The sequence below is a fragment of the Chrysochloris asiatica genome, unplaced genomic scaffold (genome assembly GCF_000296735.1).
Source record: "Chrysochloris asiatica unplaced genomic scaffold, ChrAsi1.0 scaffold00008, whole genome shotgun sequence".
Classification (NCBI taxonomy): domain Eukaryota; kingdom Metazoa; phylum Chordata; class Mammalia; order Afrosoricida; family Chrysochloridae; genus Chrysochloris; species Chrysochloris asiatica.
In genome coordinates, this window is record NW_006408526.1 from 14,527,878 (window position 1) to 14,535,187 (window position 7,310).

Here is a 7,310-nt window from a genome sequence, read left to right on the forward strand (position 1 = left end):
TAAAGATTTACAGCCTCGGAAATCCTGTACAGGATCGCTATGAGTTGGAACTGACTCCATGGCACATAACTACCACCACCATATACATATTGATGTTGTTGTTAAGTGCCGTTGAGTGAGTTCTGACTCATAGAGACCCTGTGTAGGGTTTTTGAGGAGTGCCTGGCAAGTTTCAAACCAACCTTGCAGTCCAGCGCACTAACTCACAGTACCACACCAGGACTCCTATATATCTACACACATACACACACATTTTTTATATTGCTTTAGTTTATATACATGCATATATTTTTATATTGTATAGTTTATATTATATAGGTCCTGGTATGGCACTGTAGGATGATGTGCTGGACCACAAGGTCAGTTTGAGCTTCAAGGTTGGCGGTTCAAACCCATCAATTACTCCTCAGAAATCCTTAACAACTATATATATATATATAATGTTGTAAACTGTCATCATATATATGAATCCTGGTGTGACACTGTAGGAAAATCACTGGTCTACTAACTGCAAGTTTAGCAGTTCAAACCTACCAGCTGCTCCTCAGAGACCATATACAGGGTCACTTCAAGTCAGAAATGACTCTAAAGCATTTAACAACAACAACTAATATATTTATATATGGGTGTATATATACGCTAGGATGAGTCAAAAATTATCTGCACTAGGGCTGTAGAATTCATTTTAATACTTTTAGAAAGACAAATTTATCATTTTTTGATATAATCTCCTTGCTTTTCAATACAATTGGACATCTGTCAACAAGTTTTCATATTCCCTTATTAAAAAATGTTTTAGGCTGAATTTCGAGCCACAAATGTACCATTGTCTTCACTCTTCAACTGAGGTTAAATCTTTGTCCTCCAAGAGCTGCTTTCAGGGAACCTAACATGTTCTGATGGAGCTAAATGAGAACTATAGGGAGGATGTGTTAACACTTCAAAACAAAGGTTTTGCAGGGTAGCAACAGTGTGGACAGAGATGTGAAGATTTGCACTGTCATGTAAGACCACAACGCCCTTGGATAGTTGTTGTTGTTGTTAAGTGCCATCAAGTCGATTCCAATCCATAACGACCCTGTATAGGGTTTCCAAGGAGCAGCTGATGAGATTGAACCAACAACCTTGCAGTTAGATATTAGTCCTCTACATTTATTCTCATATTTAGGCTTCAGCTCTTCAGTAAGTATCTCACTGTAACAAGCACTGTTGATTGCTGAACCTTTTTCCTGATAATGTTCCAATGCTGGCCCTTGAGAATCCCAGAAAACTGTAAGCATCAATTTTCCAGCTGATGGTGGACTTTTGAACTTTTTCTTGGTCAGCGATTAAGGATGTTTCCACTTAATACTCTGATGTTTACTTTCAGACTTCTAGTGATGAATCATAGCATAACAAAACCCACATGAGCTCAACTGCAAAGACAACATTCCACTGAATAGAAGTAAAGAGAATAATTTGAAGGTCATATTTCTGATATATTTAATCAATGACAATCTCAACTGTTGAAAATACTAAACACATGAAAGTATAAAGACTGATCACCAAAAAATTGTTAGTTGAAGCATAATGAGATATTATTCTAAAAATTATGGACAGAGCTTATCTTAAATCTGCCTCCAATGGTTATTTTTGTTACTATTGCAGGAAAGATGAGCCACACTGATGGGAAATAAAAAGGTGCTGGGAAAGTTGCTGAACTCTGAAATGTATGTGAAAATAACGAAAGAGATGAATGAAGGGTGACGCTTTAGGAAGGGTGTCCTTAAACAACCTTTAAAAACTGTGTTCTGCAGAACTGCATACTCTGTCTGGCTCTTGGGATTTCAGTGTACATTAGCATATTAAAGTCCCAAAATTCCTACAGCAGAGAAACCTCTTAAATCTTATTTAACCTTATGTGCTCTGCAAAATTAGTCACAGGATTTTTTTGCAACTCCCTTTTTATATTTCATTTGCTTAATTGTCACTCAAGAAAATAAGAGTTAAAAAAGAGAGGGGAAAATTTTTCAGATACTATTATTTCAAATATAGTGGTTAAACTTAAAAGCATAGAGACAGTGATGGAAATATGAGATATTAACTAAAGCTGCTCAGATGCAATGGCATTTGGTGTTGTAGCACTGAGAGCCACAGAATCATAGCATCTTGGTTGAGCTGAATCATCCATCCCTTCAAAAACAATTTCAGACAGTGCTTATTTTGAACAGGACATGTTTGAACAATTGGGTTTCATCTTCAACATATTTGACCTTTTAATTTAGCAAATGTTCTGTCATCATTATATATTCTTTGAAACATAAGGAGCAGTATCACCCATAGCCTCCTCAATTTTCATTTGTAACCCAAGAGTAGATACTTTTCAAGGTTGATATGTCTAATTCAGGAGTTGCAAGAGATCTTTATAATTACTATTATTTTCTTATTAAAAGAAAGTTAACTCAAGTTACTAAATCCAAGCTGGTGCCATGGGTGTCCCCAGTGGAAATGGATTTCTTTGCTGCATGGTCCCCTGCTGACCAGGACAGGATCATTTGCATCTACCCTACTTATTAAAATAACAAGAAGACCATTGCTGAGGGGAGGCACATCCCCATAAATAATAAGGCTGTTGAAAATCCTACCACTACAGAGATTCAAGATATAAATTTAGCAGTTGGACTTAATGCATTTCTTGAGAAAAATAAAATGTATTCTAAAGAATGGAATCGTGATGTTCAATACCGAGGCAGAGTCTGGGTGCAGCCTAAACAGGAAGATGGCAGCCTCTGTCTTGTACAGTTTCTATCACGTAAGTCAGTAATGTTGTATGCAGCGGAAATGATACCTAAACTAAAATAAGGACACAAAAAACAGATGGTAGTGACCAAAGTCTTCAGCAAGGAGAGGGAAGTAAAAAAGGAAAAGGGAAGAAGAAGAATCAAGAGCCATGAATGAAGGCCTCCATGTTCTATCAGAGAAATAAAAGAAGCTTTTTGTTTGCATCATTAACTATGAAATTTTGCGCTTCATCATCCAACTTGACAATGAAATAAATTAACATCAACATTTGCGCCTAGCTTTTATGCAGTATAAAAGAAAAAAATGGCCTTTCGATGCTCTGCATGGATGAAAGAAGCATATTTTTAAAATGCATATTTGAAATTTTATATCTGTTTATCCTCTGTGGAAACCTATGCTTGAAATCAATTTAATAACATTTGAACTATATAATTTGCTCATCTTTAAAGTTAATGCAATAAAATTGAAACTGACTTTAAAAAAGAAAAGAAAGTTAACTCTATGAGTTGTTGTTATTGTTAAGTGCCATCGAATCAGTTCTGAACCATAGTGACCCTGCATAGGTTTCCAAGGAATAGCTGATAAGCTTGAACCATGGGCCTTGCAGTTCAAACCAATGTTATAGTCCAGCGCAGAGGGTTTCAAAAAGTTCATGGAAAAATTCCACTATCTTTTCATTACTTTAGACATGGCATCAGAATTGGTGGAAAACTCATTAACAACCTGCAATATTCATATGATACAACCTTGCTTGTTGAAAGTGAAGAAGACTTAAAACACTTACTGATAAAGATTAAAGACCACAGTCTTCAGTATGGGTTGTACCTCAACATAAAGAAAACAAAAATCCTCACACTGGGCCAATAAGCAACTCTGGTAGCATAGTGGTTACGAATCGGGCTGCGAACCGCAAGATCAGCAGTTCGAAACTACCAGCTGTTCTGTGGGATGGGGCTGCGAACCGCAAGGTCAGAAGTTCGAAACTACCAGCTGTTCCGCCAGAGAAAGATGAGGCTTTCTGCTCCCGTAAAGATTTACAGCCTCGGAAACCCTGTACAGGGTTGCTATGAGTCGGAACCGACTCCACGACATATAACCACCACCACCATATAAATGGAGAAAAAAAAATTGAAGTTGTCAGAGACTTAATGTTTTCTCAGATCAACCATCAACACTCATGGAAGCAGCAGTCAAGAAATCAAACACCGTATTGCATTAGGCAAATTTGCTTTACAAGAGCTCTTTTAAATGTTCAAGAGCAAAGATGTCAGTTTGAGGACTAAGGTGCATCTGACCCAAGCCATAGTATTTTCAATAACCTCATGTACATGCAAAAGTTGGATAGTGAATAAGGAAGACAATAGAAGAATTGATACATTTAAGCAATGTTGTTGGAGGAGAATATTAAAAGTACCATGGACTGCCAAAAGAACAAAACAACATGTGTTGGAAGAAGTACAATCAAATGCTTCCTGGAAGCCAGGATGGCCAGACTTTGTCTCTCATACTTCAGACATATTGTCAGGAAGGACCAGTCACTGGAGAAAGATATCATGTTGGGTAAAGTGGAGGGTTGGAGAAAAAGAGGAAGACACCCAAATAGATGGATTGGCACAGTGGCAGCAGCAATAAACTCAAATGTAGCAATGATTGTGAGGTTTGTGCAGGACCAGGCAGTGTTTTGTTCTGTTGTACATAAGGTCGCTATGAGTCGGTACCGTATCTACGGCACCTAACAACAACATAGGAGTCCTGGTGTGGCACTGTGGAATAAAGCAATGGACCACAAGATCAGTTTAAGCCACAGGTAGGCAGTTCAAACTCACTATCTGATCCTTGGAAACCCTACACAGGCTTGCTATGAGTCAGAACCAACTGGATGGTACTTAACAACAACATATATATATATATATATACTACTTTTTATGGAGTTCCCATTTTTAAAAGTGAAATTGTATTGTACTTTGTTGTTGTTAACTGCCATTGAGTTGGTTCCAACTCATAGAGAGCCTGTATAGGGTTTTTGAGGACCTGATGATGCATTTGAATCACTGACCTTGTGGTTCAAGCCGACTTTATGGTCAAGTGTTTATCCTACAGTGCCACACAAGTTACCACTCTAGAATTTAACCATTACTTGATCACCTACAGATGGTCATATAAAATAGAATGATCTTGAGTTGAATTTACATTAAATTTAGGATATATCACTGAAACATCTTTTAAATATATGCCAGATTAAAGGACAAAATGGAGTCCTGGTGTGGCACCATAGGATAAGCACTCAACCTCAAGTTCTATTTGAACTGTAAGGTCGGTAGTTCAAACTCACCATCCACTCCTGGAAAACCCTATACAGGATCGCTATGGATCTGAGCTGACTCGATGATTCACAACAACAAAGTAAAATTATACCAAATTATATCCAAGTTATTTTAGATTTCTGCTATTTAGTTTAATTATGATTATAAGAAGAATTTGCATATTTCAACTTTGATGGATTGTTTTTTACCTGCTAGTTCTCCATTTATGTATCCTTTCCCTAGTCTAGTACAAAATGAAATGAGCAACACCTTGGTTATATACATCAAAGGCACTGTTATTCAGATAAGTAGTATGTTCAGACAGGAGTATATTTGCAAGAAAAGGAACTATGTCTTTGTTTCATTATGATTTTTTCTTATAAACAAGTTTGACATTAATCAGCTGTTCAATGTCACTCTCACAGGTATCTATTTTTATTCACTTTCCTCTTTAAAAGACATATTTATAATGGCCCCAAATAAGTCATACTTCTGAGTCGCTATGGCTTAAGGCAACAAGGACACCTGGTGGCACAGTGAGTTAAGGTTTGGGCTACTAACTGAAAGGTCATTGGTTTGAACCCATCAGCTGCTCCACGGGAGAAAGACGAAGCTGTCTGCTCCTATAAAGATTTGCAGCCTAAGAAACCCTATGAAGCAGTCCGACCCTCTGGGGCCTCTATGAGACAAAATCACCTCAATGGCAATGGGAAGGAACAGAAAAAAAGGCACCAGGGTCTAGTGGAAAGCATAGGATTTGTAGTCAATGAACTGGGCTGGAGTCCCAACTTTCCAGCTTCATCAGTTAATGACTATATTTATTTAATGTGTTTGTTTATAAAAGCAAAGGAGTATCCCCTCCACCTACATCTCACAGGAATTATTTTTATATTGCCTCTTACTAAATGTCTCTTTAATTAAAGAAGAACATGCTGCGAACTTGTTCTTTCAAGCTATTATGTGTGTTTCAAATTCATAATCACAAATTCCATGGAATCTTTGTTGCTTCTTTGCAAATATTTTAAATTGCTAAATTAAAATAATTCTTAAAAGGATCTCTGCTAAGATATATTCATAACTAGCATGATAAGAATCATAATTGTATTCAAGTCTTGTGGTTGTAGGATATGGGGACCATCTAAATACACTGTGGAGGAGTCCAAGTGTGGTATTATTATAGGATGAGCACTGGACGCTAACCACAAGGTTAGCAGTTCAAACCCACCAGCTGCTCTTCAGAAACTCTATACAGGGTTGCTATGAGTCAGAACCGACTCCAAAGCACTTAACAACAATAGCAACAAATAGGCTGAAGTCACCTCAGCATGGCACAAACAGTTAATGCATTCGACTGCTAACTGAAAAGTTAGTGGTTCTAATTTACCCAGAATATCTTCAGAAAGAAACATTAAAAGCCGGTGATCTACGTCCAAACAATCAGCCACTGAAAACCTGAAAATCTGATACACGTGGAGTTGCCAGGAATCAAGATCAACTCATAGCAGCTGGTTTGATTTCGTTTGGTTTTATTAGCCTGAGAGAAGTAAACATTCTTCAGTGTGTTTTTCTGTAACCACTAGCAGTGTCTGTACTGGACTTAAAGTGTGTCTTCCAAGGAGTACCACAATAGGAGTTGACCATCTAAATTTCAGCACTTGCTCTTTGCAACATAGTTCTAATACCTTATGTAAATTGTATCTCTTCTAAAATTTTCTAGTCAATAAAATTGGGGAAGTATATATAAAGCAATATAAATTATGTGACCTGAAAGCATGAACGTGAAAGAATCCGTATAACATTGGAATAAAGTCAAAGAAAGAAACACTAAAAAAAACCTAACCAAGAATAGGTGTGCTTACTATATGTGAGACAGTATGGAGGATGGACCAATCTTTGTGTTAAGAATATAAAGAAATTATTAAGTAAAAACACTGATTCATTTCTATTTTCTTATATTCAAAAACATTTTTCATCAAATTTTAAACAAGTATGGAACTGTATTCAATTTGAGTCCCTGGTGAGACACAGGATTTTTTGTTATTGTGTGCCATTGAGTTCATTCCAATGCATAGCAACCCCATAAGACAAAGTAGAACCATCCCATAGGGTTTCCAAGACTGTGGTCTTTATGGAAGCTGACTGCTAAATCTGTCTCCCACGAAGTGGTTAATAGTTGGTTCAAGACAATGACTTTTTGGTTAGCAACTGAGCACTTAACCTCTGTGC

General features: G+C 37.1%; 1 protein-coding gene and 1 pseudogene across 4 annotated transcripts in view; both read left to right on the forward strand.

Moving 5' to 3' along the window:
• Positions 1-7,310, forward strand: part of GRIA4 (glutamate receptor, ionotropic, AMPA 4) — a 532,647-nt gene that overhangs the window by 412,933 nt on the left and 112,404 nt on the right. The window lies entirely within an intron of this gene.
• Positions 2,488-2,803, forward strand: LOC102827944 (annotated as a pseudogene).